Source organism: Arvicola amphibius, chromosome 7 (genome assembly GCF_903992535.2).
Source record: "Arvicola amphibius chromosome 7, mArvAmp1.2, whole genome shotgun sequence".
In the NCBI taxonomy this organism is placed as follows: domain Eukaryota; kingdom Metazoa; phylum Chordata; class Mammalia; order Rodentia; family Cricetidae; genus Arvicola; species Arvicola amphibius.
In genome coordinates this window covers 55,815,147-55,839,675 of record NC_052053.1, presented here as the reverse complement: position 1 = coordinate 55,839,675, position 24,529 = coordinate 55,815,147, and the positions used below count along the sequence as shown (strand labels likewise).

General features: G+C 51.5%; 1 protein-coding gene across 3 annotated transcripts in view; it reads left to right on the top strand.

Annotated features, from left to right (window-relative positions):
• The window catches only part of Nek6 (NIMA related kinase 6), a 74,173-nt gene that overhangs the window by 10,868 nt on the left and 38,776 nt on the right, over window positions 1–24,529 (top strand). Inside the window, exon 1 of one of the 3 annotated variants that reach the window (XM_038336435.1) lies at window positions 10,283–10,377. The exons of the other annotated variants lie outside the window; for them this stretch is intronic. The gene's annotated coding sequence lies outside the window, so the exon portion shown is untranslated. Of the gene's footprint in view, window positions 1–10,282; window positions 10,378–24,529 lie in introns of those variants that run through there. 3 annotated transcript variants of the gene reach the window in all.

Below are 24,529 nucleotides of genomic sequence, written 5' to 3'. Positions count from 1 at the left end.
ATACCATCGATACACAGATATTCAAGCAAGCAAAGAAAAAAATCCATATACCTAATAAATAAATAAGTAAAATCTGAAACTTTGCTGGTCCCAAGCATCTCAGATAAGAGAGAACCTCCTGGAGCAGCTTGAGTTGTGGGGTCTTCTTCCTGTTGTGCTTTGCTGAATGTTGGTACGGGAGGGGTTTGTTGGGGATGCTGGGGATTAACACCCAGGAATTCTATCCACACCATGAGAACTACACTCCCCACTTTAAACTGTGTTTTCTGTCAAGTACCTCTGTTGTTTAGGGGCAGCATCCTTTGCAAGGTGGCTTTGAGAAGGGGAAGGGGTTAAACTCTCCTGAGCAACTTCTAGAGTTATCTCTACCCTGTGAGCATGATCCTCAATTTTCCCCCAACCAGAAGAGTGAAGAACCTGGCCTTTTAAGAGCAAACAAATCTCTTGTTCATTTGGCCTTGGTGGGTATCTACACAGTAGCTGCCCTGACACCCATGGCAGTAGACAGCAGAGGCAGGGAACCTACCAAGGGCTTGCAGGGTCTGCCAGGTCCCTGAACTGGGTTACTCAGGACCTTACACATGCACACACTTGAGTTACACATGTCACTCAGAGCGTGCTCTTGCTGCTTGTTCCTCTTCTGCAGGAACCTCAGTGGCCTAGTCCACGGGAACACGAAGACTGGAGTTCTGTCTGGGCACAGGGTAGGGACTGTGGCTCTTGGAGCCAGCCTGGTGGTGACAGCAAGGCACGTGGTTTTCTGTGAGGTGTGATGGGCAGTGGGTCCTGTGCTGTCCTTAGGCTTGGCTCTGGGATCTCCCAACAGGCTGGAGCTGGCCATGTAGGGAAACAAAGGGATCAGGCTTAGACCTTTGTCCCTCTACCTAGGAAGTGTGCAGAGGAATTTCCTGTCCCCTGAGCTGACAGCTGTCCTTTACACAGACTTTTCTTGGCTCCTACATCCTCGGACTTTGATGATCTGTAGGTTAGGCATAGGACAGCCCCACTTTCCTGATCTCGTAGTGGCAGTGGTGTTAGATTATTTTAGTGTTGGCTAGGGACAGGAAAGGCAGTCTTAAAAAAGCATTCCGCCCCTGGCATGTGGATTCCTGGATGCTCTGATGGCTTTTGGGGCAGTGTCTCTGAAATCACACACTGCCAAAAATTCCTGCACATATGGCCACTGTGATGTGCTAATGTTAGCAATCGAGATACTTAATTACATAGGGGGAGAAAAACCCTTTTCCTACTCCCAAGCGGTTACTGGAGAGCCTATATGTCTCGGGCCTGAGGGTACTACACAGTATAAATCACACTGGCAGATGGGATGTCATTATTGTGTATGAATTTATTATCTAATAATTATTTTTAAATCTGGTCACAACTTTATCTGGCAATTTCTTCAACTGCCATTTATCCAGCTATATTGTCTCAACCCTACTTGGTTCCTGACCTGGTATTGGGACCTGGGGCTCGAAAGAAACAGGATTCTAATGGCCCTGAGTCTTTCCTGTGTGCCAGCCACCCAGGTGGGGCTATGGGCTGTGGGCTGTGGTGAATCTGTTCACTTACTGGTGGGCACTGTGGGAAGAGTGTACTTCCTCCTGTGTGCACATCCGTAGAGACGCAGGCACGTAGACCATCCATCCGGCATGCACTAGTTTGATGAGTTCTTTGGGGCCTGGCTGTCTGCTTGCTATGATCAACCAAGTCAGCCACTGTTCACAGGCCACGTGATGACGTCCCCTGAATGAACCAGAAACAATCCAGATGCCCCAGAAACCGATGTGAGAACAAGGCACCCCTTCACACATTGCGTCTCAGTTCAGCGTCTTGCCACCACCCAGCATTTTGAGACAGAATGTGAGATCTCGTGGTTGGCTAAATACATAAATATTTTATGTCTTGATATTCTGAAAATGAAGCCCAAATGCACAGAACTGCTGCACATCAGTGCTATGGATCATATGTTATAATAATCTGATGACATGTTGTTTAAATATTTATGGACTGATGCGACATAACAATGGGGGGGAGAGAGGCGTCTGGGAGCAGAGTCATGGCAGATGCTAGGAAGGAGGGAGCGCATTCTCTCCATTCTGAGATGTGTCACACGACTCTGGGGTATGGGGCAGTAGCAGCAGCTGCGTGTATCAGTCATTTGCTTGTGTGCTGTAGCTGTCAGTGACTTCATTGTATTTCATCATCACAGCACCCCTAGGAGGAGGGGATGAAACTGAGGCTCAAGCAGACATGCAGCTAGTAGATATCCAGGAAGAAGCTGCTGCTGCACTGTACGCTCTTGCCGCTGTGCCATTCTTCCATGCCTGCCCCCACGCCCGTTCTGGAGGGCCCATTGCTACATGCTTGTTGAACTTTCCTGGTCACAGGAAAAAGTGACAGGAATCGAAACCATGAGCATCCAGCTAAGGCTGGGCTGCCATAGTTGGGCATGTCTGCCCAGGGCACACCCTCAGGTGTGCTGGCTCTCACTCTTGCATTTTTCTTCATTCTTGGTTCTGTAGTCATTATAGCAGCTTGCTGCAGATAGTTTCCTTAGTCCCTGGCCCCGTGTTTTGGCCTCACCCCCTTGCTTTGGCCAGTAAGTAAAGTTACTAGGTCCTCACTTCCTGCTCACCTTCTAGAACCAGCTTTGTCATCCCTGCCTTCAGGGAGCCACCTGAACAGGCTAACCAGTGAGACCATTCCCTGGCGACTTCGAATGGAACATTCACATGAGCATCCTGTCTTGAGTTAGCTTGTTTTTTGAGATGGAGTTTCTTTGTAAAACAGTCCTGGTTGACAAACAAAATCATCCAGGAGGGAGGGGCTGGTATGTAGAGTGTTTGTCTACCCTCAGGCAATGCACACTTGTAGTTGCAGGAGGTGGGGCAGGAGGATCAGAATTCCAGGGTCGTCACAGCTACTGGGAGTGGGGAGGGGGGGGATAGATGAGGACCTGTTTCAAGCCTACCCCCAACCCTGAAGAAACCAGAACAGAAAACTGATTTTCTTTTCTTTCATATGTACTCTCCTTGCCTGTCATGTAGTGTTTCCTTCTTGGGCATTGGAACTCTCAGGGTGAGAACAGACCCTCAGAAGATCCCACTCTGCCATTCCATGTGGGGGTCTACCTGACTTCTACTCTGCCATGGGTGACAGGTATTTGTATGAGGGAGACAATGGGCACCTGTCCTAGGGTGACAGGACCAACATGTACTGAAGGTCCAAAAGCCCACTCCTCCAGGCTTCTCCCAGATATCAAAGGTAACAAGAACGCCAAAGGTGAACCAGGGTATGACTTGGAACCCATATGGGGACAGGGCTGATTGGCCATGTTAGTTTCACAAGTGTCACACGCCATCAGATTTCAAAACAAGAAGGTCCCCTTGTCAGTTCTCTGTATACGATTATGGGGACCAGATCATTTAGAGGAAATGATCTCTGCATCCAGACCACTGATCCGCTGGAGTGACCATGACCACTCAGCCGGCAGGTCTCTCCTCTGGGCCTCTTTTGCCAGACACACCGTAGAGCCAACCATGGATATAGTTGCACCCGCATCCATCCCGTCAGCTTTCCTGCCTCTGAGTGACACGAGTTAGCAATCAAACAACCACATTTCTGACCCACTTGCTTGGCAAGAGCCCCAGAGTCCCAAGGCATTGGGAAGAGAGACTCGATGCCTCTGCTAACACAGACATGTTTCTAGCTCTGCAGTCAAGCTAAGAGCAGGCAGTTGGAGGAATGGAAGTTTGGCATCTCGAATGCATGTGTGCATGAGATTCTGGAGGAGAGAAATGCCAACTATGCAACAGTTTGCCCAGCCAAGTGCTGTGTGTGTTTTTGCCTTCATTGATTAGTCCTCCTGATCATGCTGTGATGGCTCCATCTTTCAGATTTGGACAACTGAGGTTCAGTATCAGTAGGAAGCCTTGACCCAAAGCTACCCAAAGTGTCCAAGCCTAGGTTTATGCCCTCGACATGCAGCCCACAGTTGCTGCTGCATGGCCTCCAGCCCTGCAGCAGCAACTGTATGAGTGTAGGGATTGGACACTGGCCACTTCTTGGTGCTGCTGCTTCTCTGCATCTGCCTCCGAGTAGGGCCAAGATCTGCAGCCATCCTTGCTCAGAGAGGGAGGAGGTGGGCAGTTGGTTTGGCCAAGGCCAACGTGTCCCCACTTTGCCCACAGTAGCTCCTGAGCTGTCGCCTCCTCCCAGGGTGCCTGCTGTTTTCTGGTTTACAAAGCCAGGGGTGGTACGAGTTTCCGTTTCTGTATTTAGCCCTCAGTTCCATGCCAGGTAGTGGGCAGGACCATGACTCACGGTGTTGACAGGCAGTAAGAAACAGCTGTCAAATGACCAAGTTACTGACCCACTCACTTGGGAAGGGCACCAACACCACCACTCGTCTAGAGCCTGGGGCACCTGTAATGCTCAGGCTGCCTCGCATCCCCCACCCCCACCCCTGCCCCTCTCCTTCCTCTCATTTAGTCATTCATTTATCTAAATGACCAGTGCCCTGTTGCACTGTTCAAAGACACTGGTGAGTCACAGGGACAAAGTCCCTGGCTTCAAGGAGTCACATTACTGTCCCAGGAGCACTGGGGAAGTTCTGAAAGGGAAATGGGAAGGGAAGGATAGGCGGCTGTGTTTGGGAACTGATGGCATTCCCCAGCCTGCAGTGTTGGCATGCCCTCAGGCCTTGCTCTTCTCTGAAGGGTGCAGGGGAGTGTGGGATTTTCCTTACACTCTTGTCTAAGGGCCACTGACCCTGGGCTGGACTGGGCATGTAGTCACACTGAATCCTAGCTGTGACTTGAAGCATGTGTACTTAGCTCCACCTTACAGACCAGAGTGGGCAGCTGAGTGTGGCTGGATCATTTGCTTAGTGCCACCTAGTAGGGCCTCAGCCAAGGCAAGTTTGAACCCAGGCCTTGCGCCCCAAACCTTCCTCTCTAACCTCTGCACACCTGTGCCAGTGGTTAGCAGAGGAGCTGCAGCTGCCTCTCAGGGCAGTGGGTGCCATGGAAATGTATGCTCAAAAGAATAGGGGCAAGCCCTGGTGCTGGGAAGGGGGGGACGGGGTTACCTTGTCCTGGGATGAAGAGGCTGAAGCCGAAAGAGGTTCCAGACTGCCGAGATCACACAGCCCTGACCCTCTGGTCTGCTTTCTAGATCTGCCTCACACCAGCATCACCTTCTACCTTCAACTTCCATTTGGCAACTGAAGCCTGACAGACACCTCCGTGGCTTGTTTCCAAACTGAGAAGAGGGTGTAGAGAGAAAGCTCTTTGCATAATTGTGGAAAAGGACACCTATTTCACTGCAAAAACACTTTCGAAATGCTACCGATTGCCAGGGCAGGAGATGAATGACAGCATTCTGCATATGTGTTTGTGATGGCGAGGGGCCTGTGTCAGATCCCTCCCAGGGCTGTCAGCCAGGTTACACTAGGGCTTTATGGCATCTGGAACAAACAAGCCTTTTAGAAGAAATTGTCTTCAGAGCCGTCCCATCCCATCGTTGGCAAATGGGCCTAAAACAGCCGAGGAAGCTGTGCTGGGTATTCACAAAGCAGGGAGCTGGCATTTAGACACACTTGTTTAAAGCGGGAGTCAGGAGACGAAAGACTGAGCGGCTTGTCGCCTTGCTGCAGCCTGGGAGCCAAGTCTTTGGGGTTTGCTTACCACTTACAGGGTTTTGTTGTTGTTGTTGTATATTTGTAAAATGTGGCTTCTGCTGGCAAAAGCAGGTTTTAGCGTGTGCAGTGGCGCTTTCAAGACCTAATAAGGCCCCAAAGGAGGGTGCGTTCCAGCTACACTCTCTTCCCCCAGCCCCCCATTCCATCTTGCCTCATCCACTCTGGGCACAGGGTACCATTCATCTTGCTTCCCATTAACAGAATTATTGCCATCACTTCTGCAGGACAAGATGGGCCCTGTGGAACTGCCCGGGGACAGAGGCAGGATTGGCTGCCAAGCAGCTTTGCTTAGAGGGGGAGTGAAGGAGAAAAAGAGCAAGCATGGACAGATCCTACACAGTGTGGGCTCCCTGGGTGATGAGGGCTGCAGGCTTCAGAGAAGGGCACCATCTGGCCACGTACCCTTAGGGGCAGTGACAGGGCATGTGCTGGCTTATACACAGATATGACCCTGCTGAGTGCAGAGGAAGGGAAGAAAGACATCCCAGCATTTTATGGGCCGCTTTGTATAGGTCGTGGGGTGTGGGAATTTTTGTGCCCATATTCCAATTGAACAGCATCAGCCCAGAGTTACATGTTTTTTGAATCGAGGTTAGGGTATGAACCTTGATTTTTCAACTTAGGGATACTCTTCCTGGAGGCTTCAGACGGTAGCAGACAGAGAGCTCACCATCTGACTGCCACCAACCTGCCCCATTTCATCGTGATTCCTCTTACAAGCGAGTTGATATCTGGGCTCACTGTTGGGCCATGTTAAACTCCTATAGCCCATTTGCAGACCCAAGAAAATTTCAGGGTGTGGGACCCTGAGAGTGAAGGAGAGACTAGAGAGCTATGTACCCATTTGCTATAGGAGTAGCAACGATTGTCACACCTAGTGCCAGCTCTGATAGATTGAAGCTGCCTGGTATACCCAGCTGCCATGGCTTTGGAAACTAGGATTGATTAGTAATGTCTGCTATGTTCACCAGAAAGTAAAGAGGGCCTGACACTTACCCTGGGCTCTGATCTTAGGGGCACCGTTGTTCTTGGTCATACTGTGTGTCAACACAATTAACTCTAGAGGAGGGAGGGATGCACTAAGCACATAGTGGGGAATCTATGGGTACCCAAAGAAAGGACTGATAAAAGCTTAGGAGTCCCTGAGAGCCATCAAGTGGAATTCTACAGTAAATGTCTGTAAAAAGCATTTTTAAGCTTCTAGGGATGACGTTTAAGTGCCTACATATTTAAACCAGTTCTGCCTCCTATATGAGTGCTCTGTATAAACAGCTTTAGCTTTGTGTCTCAGTCTCCTCATCTTTGAAGCTCATTCTCCACTCATATGACCATGATGAGGTGACTCAGGAGATGGAGGTCCTGAAGCTCAGACCCATCGGCGACAAATGGGTAGAGTCAGGCCCCGCCCCCACACACCTGCCTTGTGCTGAGCTCTAGGGTCCCGTGTTGGTCTCAGGTGTTGCTTGTTGCCTGGCTCCAGAATTTGGCTCTGAGCTGGACTAGGCAGTACTGGCAGGCCAGCTGGGTAGAGGAGTCCAGCTCTACTGCAGAAACACTGCAGCTCAGATGTCTCCAGCACTTCCTGTGGATTTGTTTCTTTGTTTCTTGAGACAGGATCTTGCTGTGTAGCTTAGCTGGCCTGGAACTCTTTGTCTCCAGCCGTGGAGTGCCTCTACTGTGCCTAGATTTACAGGGGATTCTGTTTGTTTCACTGTGTAGTCTGACTGACCTGGGACTCACTTTGTAGCACAGGCTGGCCTTGAACTCACAGATCTGCTGCTAGGGAATTCTGTAGAGGACAGAGTTGGGCTCCACCTGTCATTAGAAGGGTTTGGAACCAGGGTGTGGTCTGTGGCAACTAGGGGCAGGGCACTGCAGCTGTTAGGGTGGAAGGGACAGGTAGAGGTTAGAGCTGGCCTGGAGGGAGGGGTGAGCTGGGAAGCCTGTGAGTCTTGACAGGACCACAGATCAGATCCCACGACTCTCTGTAGTTTACTTGCCCCAGGTCGTAGGAGAATTCTCTGCACAAAGGCCTGGGGCCAGTGAAGGAGGGGGGCTGCATGCTCTCACCACGTGACTCTCTGGATCCAGAAGAGTCACAGGGAGAGGGAATTGGAAATCACAGCGAAACAAGTCCCAAAGGCAAGTACAAGGGGTTGTGATCCTAGAGTGTGTCTAGAGGGGGCCTCCCTTGACACTTGCTCCACAGATGCCAATTCTCTTAACAGTGCTGTGTGTGCGCATGTGTGTGCTCACGTGTGCGTGTGTATATGTATGCATGTTTAAACTACAGTAGCTCCTGCCACTATTGTTAGCCCTTTATCAGCACACCCACCAGGGCTTTACATACACTGTTAGCTGGTGCTCATCTCTAGACAGCTTATTATTTATTTATATGTTGTTTGTTGGGGGATAACATTTGCTGTGTGATTCAGACTGGTCTAATACTCTGTACCCCTGCCCGACCTTGAATTCAGTTTATTTTGTGGTGTTTGGGTGTGGGGTAGAGGTGAGGAGACAGCTTTAGGAAGCAGTCAGCTCTCCCTTCTACCATGCTATCTCACCAGCCTGGTGCTCAGTGTGTGAAGGGAACCCACCACTTAAAGAGGCGGAGAGATTTACCTAGAGCCACACAGAGATGGTAAGCCCTCAGCTGTCTCCTCGGGAAGCCCCCGGGCCATTACCTCCCAGAATCGTCGCCTTAAGCTGGTGAAACATGAGAGACTTTGTGGAAAGACATGTCAAGTCGCTTGGGGTTACCTGAGATGGGGCCATATAGCTAAGACGTCTTAGGTGTTGAGCCCAAGAATGACCATTTTAGTTGGGAGTCTTAATGGTCCATTAGGAAGAGGTGTGTACACCGTAGGGGTTAGGGTAGGTCATGGCCTAGCCAGGGTGGATAAGACTAATGCCCCAAAACCTGCTCATGCCTGAGGCTGCTCTCACCCTGCACAAATTGCTGCTTCTCCCCTGGGTGTTGGGTGGGAGGCCCCTCACCTCAGCACCCTCAGTCTCGCTCATAGCTTTCCTGTGAAAATCAAGGCCCACACCTACTGACTTGCTGGAGACAAGTGGAATAGCTGATAAATATGTAAAGCTGATAAAATATGTAAAGCTCATAGCACTGGGGGAAAAGTGCCACAGATGTGCTATTTTCCCTGAATTCAGGTTTCTGCACGCCGTCCTCCCACCCCACCCCCATCAGAAAAGCTGTTTTGATTCCCACGGATGAGAGAAGCCGGAGCTAACGGGAGTGTGTCAGCCAAGGCCTGGCTATGCAAGCCCCTGCAACTGATGCATCCAGCCTCCAGGTTTCCCCGACTGTCTCACCAATCTCCAGGAGCCCCTACATGTGGTTGTGGTGACTGAGTCCCAGGCTTTCTTCTTCAGTGCTTTTCTCTAGGAGAGTCTGAGGTCCTGCTCTGAGAGCAGTTGCTCTGGGGATTAGTACCCACCTGTGCTTACCGCGTATGCGGGCCAGGGTCATCCGTTGCCCCCACCTCCCCTGGCAGGCCTGAAGTGTCTCAGACAATGTCAGGGCTCCCAGGGTCACTTTGGGTATGTGGCGGTGTGATAGGATAGTCCTGCTGGTGACAGAATGAGCAGCTGAGTGGAGGTGAGAGCAATGTATACTTTTCTATAGGTCTGCGACAGGAGTTAGAACCTAGTAGGCTGGTCCAGTAGGTGTCAGAAGAATAACTTTCCAGCCAAGAAGGAGTGACTGGGGTCTCCCCTGATACATGGAACTAGTTGAACCCCAAACTAGCCCACCCTAGCTTCCTGTTCCAGGGGGCCTGGTTCTATTTTGCATCTCATCATGTCCTAAGTAGTTAGCAGCAATCTTGTTAACTAGCCCCGTGACCTGTGAGACCAGAACCCCTGATTTTTCCCCCTCAGTTGCTGGCCTCACCTCCAGCTGTCGGAGTGACATGCCCGTTGGCTTCTGTCTGTCTCCGTCTGGGAAGGCAGGGCTCTCTTCATTTCATCCGCTTGTGTCTCCAGCCCCTCAGGCATGATGCTTTCAAGAAATAGCAGAATAAGCTCAGTATTGTCTCAAAAAGAACATGGATCGCTCTTAGAGCACAAGCAGGTCCCTCGGCCACATCTTAAGGGCCTAGTGGGAGCCCTTGCCTATATGGACTCAACAGGGGCCCAGCTTTGAGCTTGGAATTCAGGGTGTGCTTGCATGTGTCCCCACACTTTCACACTGCCCTGAGAAACTTCCAATCCACACTTGTGGCCAGTTCCACTCTCAAGTGTGTCCTGTGACTGCTCCAGGAATCTGGGCATTTAGCCCAGAAAAGAGTGTACTTCCTGAGAAGGGCCCACTCTGCTCCTGTGGGGCACATGGGAGGGAGGGAGGGCAGGTGGACTTGCATACCCTGGGAGGCTCTGCTGCATCAGACCCTATCATTTGAGGCCACCTGCTGCCCTGTGACCATTGGCCCCAGCTGGGGAGTGTGTTCTGGTGTGGTAGCGTCCTTGGAAAGGAACACGTCCCTTTGCTCTCTCTGCTGACTGCAGGGCAGACGTGGGTGCCATGTTCTCAAAGCACAGAGTGACCCTTGTCCATTTGGTCATCAGGCCACTAGGGCCACATGTTTTGAGAGCCCCTCCCTGAACACAAGGAATCTGATCCCACGCTCTTCAGGGACCAGGCTCGGGTTAATGAGGTGAGTCTGAATAGACCTGGAGATGTTGGGCCCTCAAATCTACACATTATGAAATTTCGTAGTTTGCTTCTCTGCACAAAAAGATCTGGTGCTTTTCCTTTTCCTTCCTGTCGTGACCTCTCTGGAGCTCTGTCAACACTCCCTGCCAGCAGAGGGCCTTTGCTGGAATGCTCACAGATTCCAGCAGGGAGCACACCTTTGTTTTCCCACAGGAGAATATGAGGAGGTTCAGACTCACCCTCCTCAGCCAGGACTGAAGGGAATCTCTGATACAGCAACTTAATTCCCTGCACCCTGAATCCAGAACCAGACTAGCCCCGGAACTGTGGTCCCAGTGAAATGAGAGCCTGGCATTAGTGACTTTCTGATGTCATGTGTCCTTGCTCCCAAAAGGACGGTGATAATGGGTGGGAATTCTACTTCAGATGCTGGAAGATGTTGGCAGCCTTATGTCTGTCTTCAAAACTTGAGGGAAGGAGGCACTACAGGTCTTTGAACTTCCCTAGGTCCAGGAGCCAGCACCATGCTTCCTCTGGATGGGGAGGTGGGGAGCAGAGTGGGACCCCTAGTGGGTGCCAGTTCCTCTGAGTGCCAGTCTGCCCCGATTCTCCTAGGCTGCTTTACCATGTTACCTCAGCCTGAACAGAACACAGTGGACACAATGCTCACTGATGCAGCCTGGGGTCTGGAACCAGGGTACAGGGCTGCTTTCTCTTAAAGCAGAGTCATTTCCAGCTTCTGGTGAACGTTCTCAACCCTGGCATTCTTGAGCTGTAGACCCAGCATGGTCTGCCTCCCTTGTCATGTCTGTCTGTCTGTCTGTCTGTCTGTCTGTCTGTGTCTCTCCCTTCACCGAAAGACTCCAGTGATTAAGGCTCATCCTAATCCTGCATGACTTCAGTTTAACTCAGTTATACTTGCAAAAGGCCTATGAATATGTTTCAACTTACAATCCAGCTAAGAGCATCATAGATTGAAACTTCACTGAGTCCATCTAGCCTCCTGCACCCTGTAGATGGCTGGTGGGCTCCCCTTGGGATGTGCTTGTGGGACTGCTGGAGCTGCAGCTGTCTCTGCAGCCTCCGAAAGATGGTGTATTTCTAGTTTGGAAATAAATTGAAATTAAAAAAAATTTAAAGTTAGCCCAACGTAGTGACTGTCTATGCCCTTAGTCCCAGCACTTGGGAAGCAGAGGCAGGCTGCCCAGGCCACGTTCACCAAGTCTGTCCTTAATGCAAGCCATCATTTTAGTCCTTTGGAGGCATCAGCTGGGGTAACTGAGGACCTAGAGTGTCTCAGAGTTTAGCGTCAATTCTCCCTTGGCTGCTCAAGAGGAAGAACTGTCTGGAGAGTGATAAAGCCCTGCCATTCCGCTCCGTTCTCGCTCTGGCAGCCAGCTAGTGGATAGAGGAAGGAAGGGAATCAGTCCCTGTTTGTTCATCAGGGACCCTTATCTCTTTTGGCAAAGGTTCTGTGGTCAGGCAGTTCTGGGTATCCCAGAGAAATCCTGAGCAGGCACGCACATCCCATACCCAGATTCTAAGCTTCACCCTTGCCTCTCCTGTGAAGTACAAGTACCATCCTGGTCCTGTCCAGGTCAGGAAGGGAAACTAGGTAAGTGTGAGGGTGTAAATCCTTCCTGTGCCCAACACAGGGCCCCGGGCCTGGCACACAGTAGTCGCTTTGTAAAGTCTTGCTGAACAGTCCGGTTGATGGCACGCTGCTCCTGAGGGCCTGCCTGTTGGCAGGGCTCCCCAGAAGAATTCCCACTGCTGTTTCTTTTCTGTTGTTCCATGCACATACAATGGAGGTCGAATGTGGGCATGAACTATGAACACAAGAAAGGTGTTTCAGGCTTTGAATGCTCACATGACCTATTTAGCGATGTTTCCAATACTTGGTGCTGCGTAAAAAGAGCATTGGAAGGAAGAGAGTAGGTCGGCACAGAGCCCTATGGAACGGACTTGCTGAGACTCCTCGGGTTTGCTGCCGTCTCTGGTTTCTGTCCCCGCACACAGCTGGTTCTTCCTAGTGTGTAATTATTTGCACACACACGCTAAGAAGCTGTGAGAATGCATATGCCATATCTTCTGCTTTGAACACCTATCCTGCCCTTCACTCCCAGGGACTCTCTGCTCCGAGGAAATACTGCATCGCCCTAGGGCCCTTTCTGTGGTCTCGTGTGAGGGGTTAGAGGTCTTCGTGTGAGGAGGAGGAGAATGGTGGTACCTGCAGGTGGACTTTTAAATGATGATCTTGTGTTGATAAAACTATGAATAGAGCCAGGGAAGTTCCTGAGTCTTCAGCACAACCCTCCCCCATAGATCCCAGTGTCTGAGGAAGAGGACCTAGGTGGTTCCTAGATAGTTATCCCAGTTTCCCTTGGGCATAGTGAGTGGATGCCCAGGGCACATTATACCCCAGGGCCCCTTTCTAGAGGCTTCTAGATGCCTGTAAAGGGAGTATGTGCTTCCAGAGCCCAGAACCTCATGTACTAACCCCAGAACTTTCCCTGCATTTCTATTTCTGATGAGGCCACCTCTTAATTTTGCAGTCAGTAGCTTCTGCAGGATTCACCTCATACTTCACAAAACCATACTGGATTTGTGGGTGTGCGCATGTGTTTGCTGTGTATGTAGCAGTCAGAGGGGGACATCAGATGTCCTGCTCTGTTACTTTCTGCCTTACTTCTTTAAAATGGTCTCTCTGAACCTATACCTAGGCAGCCAACCAGTGAGAACCGTGATCCTCCTGTGTCCGCGCCCTATAGCGCTGGGGTTACAGGTATGCCTGAACACTCCCAAATTCAGAGATCCACCTGCCTCTGTCTTCCAAGTGCTGGAATTTAAAGGCGTGCACCACCGTTCCTGGCCCACCCCCAGATTTTGACCTTTTCTTTGCTGTCCCCAGCCCTGTGAGTTTGCTCCTCTCTGAGCCCCAGTTTCTTTCCTTATTGAGACATCAGCGCTGGCCTCCTGGCGTGAGTTGGTGCATACACGTACGTGGCCTGTGCATGGCATGGGGAGGGAAGGGCATAAACATGTGACTTAGTGGCTGTTTCCTTCCTTACTCAGGAGAGTTAAGAGAAACCAAATTGGCTGGCTGTTTGTTTAAACTGAAAAATGTTGGAAGAATTTTGTTTGGGAAGACAAGCTTGGGTTTTAGGTCAGAACCATGCTCCCTCTGGAATTGCATGGTTGAATGTCCAGGCATATTTTAAAAGCTTAGTGGCCACCCAAGTCTTTGAGCCTTCCACGTGGCTGCTCCAAGGTCACAGTCTTCCGTGATCCCTCACACAGCATGTCTGCTTGTTGTATCAGGAGTGGCACTTCCACAGAACAGCTATGTCTGACTATGAATAGATGTTTTTTTCCCTCTCTTTCTTGGACACATGAATGGCATTCTCCCTCCTGCAGTCTTCGAGGCTGACCTGTGTGTAACACTCCAAAACGGACATCACAGTAGGGTCATCCATTCCTGTTTGCACGGACACCTCTCAGCAAGGCTCAAAGAGACAGGCCAGTCGTTGCTGTGACTTAGGGGGCCTCCCGAGGGACTCCTGGGCCCTGGCCTATAAAGGCTGCTAAGTGTACTGAAGAAATTAGACTTCACCAAAAAGCAGCAGTAGCTGAGACTGTCTCCAAACTGTGATTGCTGCCTAATTGGGGCCTCTAGTCGCTATGCAGTGTTCTCTGAACAGGAAGAATGCTAGGGCCCAGCCAGCACCCACTGTCCGTGGTCAGAGCGGGCAGTGCAGAGCCAGGTCAGCTGGCTTCCCCCGGCTCAGGTAGCCACCTTTGTGCTTTAGTTCTCTCCTTTTGCAAAATGGAGATAATAGCAGCCCTGCCTCACGGGGCTACTAAGGGATTGTGCTTGAGTCGGTGAACGAGGGTAAACTGAGACCCCCCTAGAAGGCTAAGGACTCATGTAGCTGGGCTGTGGAGAAACCGAGGCTGCACACAAGATCTGTTGTCTTGTGGACATGTCCCTTCCTTCCTGCTCAGTCAGACTTTCTCAGTTGTCTTCTGTGGAGGAAGTCGCATGACCCTCAGTGTCTGGAGTCTCGTTGGCTGGCGGAGGCCTCGCTGCCTACTATTCAGCTGCTGTTTTTCCATTTTTCCATCTCTTTCATATAAAGCTTTGGAGGGTCTCTTCTGTTCTTGCAAATGGAAAAATTAACCTCTTGGCCAAGGAGTCTGAAGCTTTGAGTCCCCAGCCTATTGTCTTGTCTGTTCTCTGACCTGCTCACCTGTGATTGCTGCAGAAATAGGCCAGCCATGCGGTGCACCCCAAACACAGGTGGCTGCGGATGGTCAGGATAATTGCTGATTAAACAGAAGCAGATGACGCATCCTTCTAGGAAACTAAGCACACCCCCATAAATGCCACCCGCTTCCTCTGTCTTGCCACCTCAAAGGTTATCTGAGTCATCAGCCCTCTCTCTCGGCACTTCCCCCACTCTTCCAGGACACTGACACAGCCACCACTCCCAGCTGAGGCTGAATGGCTGGGGTACCCCCGCTGTGGGCCACCAGGTATCAGGACTGTAGTAGTGTCCTTGTTTCTGCTGGGCACCCAGACAAAAAATCTGGCAACTCCAACTTAGGGTGTGACTTTTATGGGGGCAGGAGGATGGGAGTGGGGGACAATGACCACAGACTTTCCAGGCTACAATTTCCACTTCTGTGAAATGTGTAGATGAAGAAGCCAGCAACAGTGCGTGGGGGCTCTACTATATCCAGTCCTCTCTTCCTTCTCACCCAAGAGACCCTGGATGTCACTTGGGACCACACTGGGCCACAACAGATACTGACATAAGGCTTGTGGAGGTCTGTGGACACATCACCAGGCCATGAGGCCTACAGGAGATCATTTGTATTATATCAGGGGCACTGAGAGTTTAGCCCTTTCATCAGGACCCAAAGCCCTAAGGCAAAAGATGTGGAGCAGGGAAGCCAGGAGCCCAGACCAGAATCCAGGACAGCAGACACATAGTCTTCTGTCTGTCCTCTTCCTGGTTGACCCAGTACCAACAGGGGACTGTCTGGCTAGCCTGGGAGTTCCTAGGCAGGAGCCACACAGGCCAGTGGGACCAAGTCACTGTGATGCCTGATCAGGGACCTGCTGTGTGTCAGTCCCCGCTGGCTTCCTCTCCTTACCTCAGAGATGAGTCCCATTCCTGCTCTGCCCGTCTTCCAAGGCTGGCAGGAGCTCCTGTGAGGTGGTGTGGGTGACAGTCCGTCTGCAGACCATCAGGAGTGCCACATACCCCAAGATATTTGTGTCTCTGACTCCTACTGTTTGATACAAAACAGGTGCTCGTGTTAAATGACAAGTGACAGTAGCCAGTTTGTTATACACAGACATCACTAGGGAATTCCTGTAATGTATGGCAGTCCTCTCATACCCAAGGAGCTTAGGTGTTTGCCCATGTTATACAGGGGGAGGCTAGGGCTACAAAAGGGAAGGAGTGTGCTCAGAGTCACATTGTGTAGCAAGGAGTCACAGCTCCTCAGCCTGTGTCCTCTCCCATGCTCTGGTGGGCAGCCCTTCTGCCCCTAAAGAATGTTTGACAAAGCAATTTCCCTTGATTTATACTATTTGCTAATTTCTTCCCATGATTGGGTTCAACTGTCTCATAAAACCCCTAAAAGCTTACCAAGCTACTCAAGCCAGTGTAGACAGTTCAGCACACCTCCCTACCCATCACCCTCCCCCCGCAATGCCACGACACACCCACCATTCCGACAAGGCCACAAGGGCTTCAAGACTGTCTACATCTAGATGCCCTCAGGTCCCACACTGAGGTTCTGGGATCTGTATATCACACAAACCTGGTGGGTGATGAACCCAGAGGACAATCTGCAGCATTACAGCTAGGATATGCAGCATCCCCCCACTCCCCCGCCGCAGCCCGCCGTGTGCCATATTCCTGCCAGGCCCAGAGCAGAGCCCTGTAAATGCCAGGATAGAATGGACAATAAAAGTCATAAGAAAATAGTGACTCTCCTAGGAACACAGTCATCCCTACACACGCTGCCTCCAGGACCACGAGACCTGTGATCATGAGGCACAGTCGTCATGTAAATATACAGTGTCCCTTTCCATTCCAGGCCAAGATTTATGTTATTGAAGTGGTGGGGGAGGGGCAGCTCAGATTCCTCCTGGGAAGTTGTGAAACACTGTCTCTGCTGTGTCCCAGCTTCAGGCGGTCCACCAGAGGCCCTGAGTGCCTCAAGCCTGGGGTTCCCGGGAGCACTGAGCACTGCTTGGCTCTGAAGTTCATCCTCATGGTGTCACAGCAGCCGTGCGTGAGCTCCTGTGTGCTTGGGCAACTGAAGGGATTTACGTGCTTATACAGCCCCACACAGTGGGTCCTGCAAAAGCCGCTGCTTTCAGAAGACAGAATTACAGAGGTACCTGGACAGAGGCAGCCTAGGATTTGAACCTGGAGCTCTCAGACTCCAGAGCCTGGGTCAGACTGCCTCCCAGAAGACTCCTTGATCTCTCGAAGCAGCATAGTGAAGCACTTTGGTCTGACTGTCGCCCCTGCCCCCAAATTTGCTTCTTCCCAGAAGGCAGGGATGTATTCCACCCAGGGACCAGCCAAGCTCTCCCTCTTCAGGTGGAACACAGTGGACAAAGCTGTCTCTTCATCTGTAGGTGCAAAAGACTGCCTTACAGGGCGGCTTTGTGAGCATGCTTACTGCCAGTGTCCTCAAGAGGTCTGACCTGGCAGCTGGCAGTTAGGGGAATTCTGGGTGTAGCGTTCTCTCCAGTCACAAACTGCTACTGTGGTTGTGTTTGGGAGCCCATGGGGGAGGGGGACAGGAACCCCCACATGGTGGCAGCAACATGCAGAAAGCATCCTTGGATGTTCCAGGCCTGGAAGAGCTAAGCATGAGATTGGACACCAGACTCCCAGCTCAGTTCAGGGTACCCCAGACAAATCCCCCATCATCTTTGTCAAACATCACACAAAAAGGATCACCCCAGTGCCATGTTGTAGGTGGGGAAACTGAGGCCAGAGACAGTCTTGAACTTTCCTGAGACTAAGCAGCCCTGTGAGCGCCCAGGTCTTGGGCCACCATGCTGTGTACGCCACAACTCGGAGCCAAAGTCCCTCAGGTGGAGTTAAAAGTGGCCACTTATTAAGGACTGGGGAGATAGCCTGGTGGATAAGACATTGCCATGTAAGCATGGGGACCAATGTCCAGGTCACTAGGACCTATATAAAAAGCTGGGCATTTGTGGTGGCCAAACTGTAATCCCAGTGCTGGGAGACAGGAAGCAAAGTCCCAGGGCAAGCTTCAGGTCAGTGAGGAGCTCCGTGTCAGTAGAAGACGCTGATTGAAAACTCTGGTCTCCACACACGTGTGAACGTGCACACAAAATCACACATGTGCCGCACCTCCACACAGGCAGAACAAAAATTACTCTTTGAAAACAGTGGCCACATGCTCCAGATCCAGCTCATATCCAGAAACATCTGGTCCAGAGACATAGGAAGGAGCTGCAGAACTCAGGACTGTGTGGCCATGTGGGTGGCAGGATTGGACCAAGGAGACAATGCCATTGGAGATCGTGGAGGAATCTCTCTGTGATTCTCAGGAGGGCCACACCCAGTTTGTCTGGAACCTTCTCTGTGAACCAGACTATTGAGGTTGTAGAAGACACAGGTCTGTGACCACTTCCTCCTTGGGAGAATCTTACCCAGGACCTGGCCTTAGAGTCCAGCCCCTATGGCTGGCTGGCCTGGGCCCAGCAGCTGTCACCAAGGGAGCCGTTGCTAGGCATATGCCCGACATTTGGGGCCGGCAGGGAAGGTATATTGGCAGGTGGCTGAGCCCCAGTGCCAGAGTCTGGTACAGCACATCCTCTGCGGCTTCAGCCGCCATATGGCAGTGTCAGTCCCCACAATAGTGGGACTTCAGATGGGGTGCAGGGTGGAAGTAGCTCTTGTTCTGGAGAAAGCAGGTGTGGCCTGTGGAGTGGAGTCTGGAGCAGCCTGGGGACAGTAAATGCTATCCTCATCCCTTGTAAGAATCCAGAGAACATGGTGTGGCGTGTGGAAGCATCAGAACTTGAATCCAGCCTGCCACTGTGCCTCTCAATCCTGTGTCCTCTGCTGGGAACCCCTTTTCCTCAGTCTAGTCCTGCCCACCTGTCTAGCTACTGGGACTTTGGGGATGGAAGGGTAGCAATGGCAGGAAGTGATGGGCGACCATCCTTGCTCCTTCTGGGACACTGCTGGATGCTTTTCTGGCTGTGGCCCCAGCAAGAACAAGGGCTTTGTCTGTGGCACCCTGGGCTTTCTACTTTCAGCAGTTTCTGCATGGAAGAGACAACGAGAAGGGCTTGGAAAAGTGGGGGCAGGGTCGGGGAGGAAGCCTGGGAATGCTCCAAGAACGCAGTTCCTGGACCTCTGGCCTTCTTTTAGAGAGCAAACCCCAGTGCCCGAGTAAGGGTGGAATCAAACGAAACAATGACCCCACTGTTTGGGTGTCTGTTAGGGGTCAGCTAAGCACGTTGACCCCTGTGATGTGACATGGTCCTCTGGCATGCTGGGACAGTAGATCCTGTCCTTGTCCATCTAATCTATGAGAATTCCAGGGCACATAGTGGGGGATGTCGCAGACCAGCACTGGTGTTTGACAGACCCTCATTCATGGCCTTGGAAGCAAAGAAGAGGAAGGGTCAGACTTTCATTTTTATTAAAAACGCATGTATGTGTTCATGCATTCATGTGTGTGAATACACGTGGGGGATCAGAGGACCACTGCAGCTGTCAGCCCTTGCACCACCTTTTTAAAACAGTCTCTTGTTTGTGGCTCCCAGGGATCCTGTGGCCTTTACTTCCCTTCTCACAGGGAGTGCTCCTGTGTCCAGCTTACTTGGGTTATAAGGATTGGAACTTGGGTCCTCACACTTGTTCAGTGAGCCTTTTCCCCCACTAAGCCATCTGGCCAGCCAGGAAGGGCTAGGCTTTTAGAGGGACAAGGACTTTTATGCTTGGTGGGATGGAACACAGGCAGATGGGTCCAGACTGACTCATTGCACCCACTGTCTAAGCGCCAGGTGATGGGTGGCAGTGAAAGCCTGGAGGGAAAAGCCCTGTGTATAGAGCATGGCATCGACTTGAGGGTAGCGGCAGTGTGTGTTTGTGTGTATGTGTGTGTGTGTGTGTGTGTGAGAGAGAGAGAGATAGAGAGAGAGAGAGAGAGAGAGAGAGAGAGAGAGAGACCTCTCACCCTTCTGCCTAAGTTTCCTGGTGGATAAAATGAGGAGCTGACCAGGCCATCCTAGGTGGACTCTGGTACTGTTTTAAGTTTCTGTATCATCTGGTGGCCACTGCCACAAGCTTGTCCTTCCTGGTAAGCAGGAGCCTCTGTGGGGGCTGTAACAAGTTCCATTCACCATAGAAGTGGCAGTCCCAGCTATTTTTGGAGCAGTGCGTGGTGGGGGAGTTTCCTTTTGGTGGTGTCTGGGGACCAGAGTCTTGGGAACGGGAAGTCCCAAGCACAGATGGAGGGGCCGCGTATCCCTCACGCACCTTAGTACTGAGAGACCATTTGGATCCTCAGAAGCTCTGTGCATCACACCAGCCTTCAACCCTCAGCTGAGCAGACTGCCCTGGGACTGCTCACTCTGGAAGGTACCAGCTCTACCAGTCTCTTGCTGTAGGGAGCTCTTCCCCCTTTCTTGTTACTTGTACTCCAGGGGCTTATCCAGCAAGTGACAGGGAGCCAGACTCCAGAGACCTCCAGAGCCTGAACTCAGGTCACCTGATCTTGCTGCACTCCTGTTATCCACTGCTTCCTCAACTGCATGCCAGCAGAGGCAACCAGGGAGGACAGCGGTGTTACCAGCCTGAGAGACCATTGCCGTGGTGCTAACAGCCAGGATCCTGTCAAGTAGTTTCCAGTCTTTGCTAGAACTCCCGGTGTCGTGGTGAGGACAGGTGGGGCACGTTTCCATGGGGTGGGATCTGAAGCTAGGGATGTTCCTGAACATCCACTAGGGATAGCTGGCACTCTGCCGGGCCTGAGGGCAAGTCTGGGACAGACCTTGGGGCTATTCTGATGGCTTTCTCCTCCTGCTGTTGGCTATGGAATAACAGTAGCTGAGGAAGGATACGGGATAGATGGGTTTCTACTTTCAAGAGTTTCTGCTTTGAAGTGTGCCCTTCCTAGCCCTGGCTCTCCAGGCTGCCAGGGATGCCAGTCTCTTCCCTTGAAGCCTCTGGCAGCCTTTGCCTAGCCCTCTTCTGTGCCCACTGAGCCCTGGAGGTGAGTGACTTGATCTCTACTTTTGAGGGAAGGGCAGAAGTAAGCCCCGAGTGACACACGGGAGAATGAATGCTGTCTGGAGGAGTCTGTGCAGTTGGGTATTTTGGTAGGAGTGGATTTGCCAGTAGACCATTTCAGACATTGGCAAACCAACCTGCCAAGGTCTTGAGAAAATCCATCTCTGGGGTGGGGGCTCAGCAGGAGTCATCAGGGTGGTGAGTTTCCTAGGAACTCTGGGGAGCATGGGGAATGGATCCCAGCCTCTGGCTACTGAGATGTCCAAGGATCGCTCCAGGCAAGCGATAGAAATCCCAGATGTTTGAAGAGTCAGGGCTGGGGTCACACAGGTCCCACTGTTTACTAACTTGATAGATATCTAACTTCTCTGTGCCTCAGTTTCCTAATCTGTAAATTGGGAGTTCCAGATATCCACTGGTGGGGATGTATACAGAGGACCCACTTAACAGATCTCAGCTTTATCTTGAGCAATTTAAACAGGGCCTCCCCACAGAACCCCAGTCTCTCTCTCTTTAAGGAAAAGACGAGATAGTTATAGCCTCTTTGTTACCTAGGAATGGTAACAGGAATGTGACCAGAAGCCGTCAGTTGATTTTTGCAAGTCCTGGGAACTCTACAGTGTGTGGTATGATTTGTTTTAGATATTTTGGCTGAGTTGCTTGATAACTTCTGTCTCTGACCACAGGGATTCCGAGGCTTTGGGGGCTCTCCACCTGTCAGTCAGAGTTTGTTTGGCCAGCTCTCATTAGGTTCCTTTTATGCCAGACCTGGGCAAGGCCTAGTGTGTGTGTATGTGTGTGTTGGGGGATCTCTGTGACCACCACGGCCTAGTGTGTGTGTGTGTTGGGGGGGTGTCTCTGTGATCACCACAGCCTAGTGTGTGTGTGTGTGTGTGTGTGTGTGTGTGTGTGTGTTGGGAGGTCTCTGTGACCACGACGGCCTAGTGTGTGTGTGTTGGGGGTTGTCCCTGTGACCACCACAGCTTAGTGTGTGTGTGTGTGTGTGTGTGTGTGTATGTGTTGGGGGGTCTCTGTGACCACCATGTCCTAGTAAGTGTGGGGGGTTGTCCCTGTGACCACCATGTCCTAGTAGGTGTGGGGGTTCTCCCTGGGACCACCATGTCCTAGTAGATGTGGGGGGGTGTCCCTGTGACCACCATGTCCTAGTAGATATCAGGGGGGTTGTCCCTGTGACCACCATGTCCTAGTATGTGTGGGGGGTTCTCCCTGTGACCACCATGTCCTAGTAGGTGTTGGGGGCGTTGTCCCTGTGACCATCACGGTTGGCAGAGTAAGGATCTGTGGGAAACAAGAAGGCAGTTTGGTTTGGTACAACTTAGTAGCCAGTGTTGGTTCAAGCTCTGAGAGTCAACCCCAAATATTTTATTTTATTAATATTTAAACAAAACAAAATTTGGTGAAAAAATTTTGGTGATAATTAATCCCATGTGTACGATAAAGCTTAAGATGTAACTATATCAAAACTCTTCATAAAGTACATGTGACATATTCCATAAAGATGGGTTCTGTAGATTGTCAAACTCACGATAAGAGTCCGGGGAGGATCTCATACGGTCTCATAGCACAGATTATACGACCCTGCTGTTGCAGGAACAGCCTGTGTGCTCATCTTCTTGGCTCCCTTGGTGCTCATCTGTGAGCACCAGGCCCTCCATCTCGGGCCTCCATCCCCCACAGCCTAGCAACTTGAAGATGATGCTATGGTCAGTTCTGCTTTTGAACCAGCTTCAGAAGCAGATTCGATGGCAAAGGAAGCAGTCTGTGTCCCTAAGTGTCGATTTTAGGCAGAAATCCATGTGGAGCCTGTCATTCTGGGACTACCTGGCCACCCTGGAAGGTATGAATGCTCCTCTTATCTAAGGAACTTGAAACTCAGGGCAGGGGTGACACTTTCCCACGATCCCACAACCTGGTCCGGGTGGGTGAGTGTGACTTTGTGAATGAAGAGGCCGTGGGTAGCAGATCTGGGTGAGGACTGATGGCGTGGAGAGGTCTGGGAGGACTAGGTGCTGTGGGCAGGCAGGCAGGCTCTGTAGTGTAGCTATGGTAGGGGCGTGGCTTGGGAACATCTCATTATGACCTGTGGCCTTTGCCTTGGAGTCAGGGCAGACTTGTTAGGGTGGGGGTGTGGTGCTCAGTGGGTAAGAACACTTGCTGTGTAAGCGTGAAGATCTGAGTTCAGATCCCCAGCACGCATGAGCTTGGCATGACTGCACATGCCCATAAACACAGCATGCGTGGTGGGGGTTTCGGGGAAGTAGGAGACGGGAAGATTGCTGGGACTTGCTGGCTACCAGCCTTGTCGTGGGGAATGAATCAGAGAGTGGAGGACTCCTGAAATCCTCTGGTCTCTGTACCTGTGTGCACAGTCTAGAGAACCCTCCCGTGCTGGGACGGAGGCAGGGACTCCTAGGAATAGTTAAGTCTAGGAGATTTGAGGGAGGGAGAGGTTGGGAGCAGAATCATCAAGATCACGCGGGGCTGTGAGGGAAGGTGAGGCTGTGGGTGGTTCTGAGATGGTTCTTGCTGAAATGGACTCAGGAGGGACAAGCTGCAGCTGATTTGAACACTGTTGAGTGTGGCTGTGTCTGGGTCTGGATTACCCCAGAGTGATCCTAGATTGGCAGGAGGAAGGTAGATTTAGGCAGAGGTGCCAGGGGCAGGGGCAAGGGAGGGCATAAGAAGGGGAGAAGAGAAGAAAGTATGGGGGAGCCCTCTGCAGCCCTGGGCATCACACAGCTCCAGGGAGTTGACCACGCGTCTCTCAGGCCTACCGTGGGGAGGCCTCACTGCCTGGGAAAGGGGCCCGTGCACCTTACTGTGGCCTGCACTTAGAGAAGCCGGGTGTCCTCTGGCCGTGGAGCTACAGCATCTGAGCAGTGTGTGTCCTTCGAAGGGGTGGGCTTGGGAAGGGTGAAGAGACACAGGACCAGACACAATCTGTGTCTTTTCCAGCTGACAGGCTCCCAGAATTCTGGCTCTGACTGTTTCCTGTCAAGTAATAAACGAATAACATCTGCTTATCCCGAGACCAGTGAAGAAGGGACACTGGCCTGGGGAGTGCACCTTAGCTGTACCTGCATGTCCGGGCTGGATTCATTCATTCGATCAGATCTGTTCATGCATTTGTGCCCTCTTCCAAGGCAGTGTGGATGGACCAGGCAGAATGAGTATCACCTGTGCCTGTCACCTTCTGTGTCACCTTGAGCTGTCACTCAACCCCTCTGACTTTCGTCTCCTCCTCTGTGTGTGGATTCTAGCGATCACCTGGAACAGACGTACTACACGCCATGATACTATCCGATTCCCCACCAAGCTGGTCCATGTGGCAGCACTCACCAGCTGGATTTCTTTCTCGTTGCTTTGAGAAGCAGGTCAGGTGGTGCCCTCTCTACTTCGTGGTCTTTGAGAAGCTGGTCAGGTGGTTCCCTCCCCACTTCGTGGTCCTTCTGTTTTGTTGAGACAGACTTTCTCTGTAGCTTTTTTTTTTTTTTTTTTTTTTTTTTTGGTACTCTGTCCTGGAACTTACTTGGTAGACCAGGCTGGCCTTGAACTCACAGGGATCCACCTGTCTCTGCCTCCTGAGGGCCAGGATCATGGGTGTGTGCTACCACCATCACTTTGTAGTCATTCTCTGACAAGGCATGCTCCTTTCTGGAGCCTCAGTTTCATCATCTGCACAGTGGGAGCAGTGGTACTACCTCATCTTAGGAGATGCTAAATCACCTATGGATGTTGACTAAAGCTATACTGGCCTTGACCCCCATAGGTGACTCGGACCTGGCACCTTCTGTGTCTCCTTACTGGGCCTTCGGCCTCTAGGTC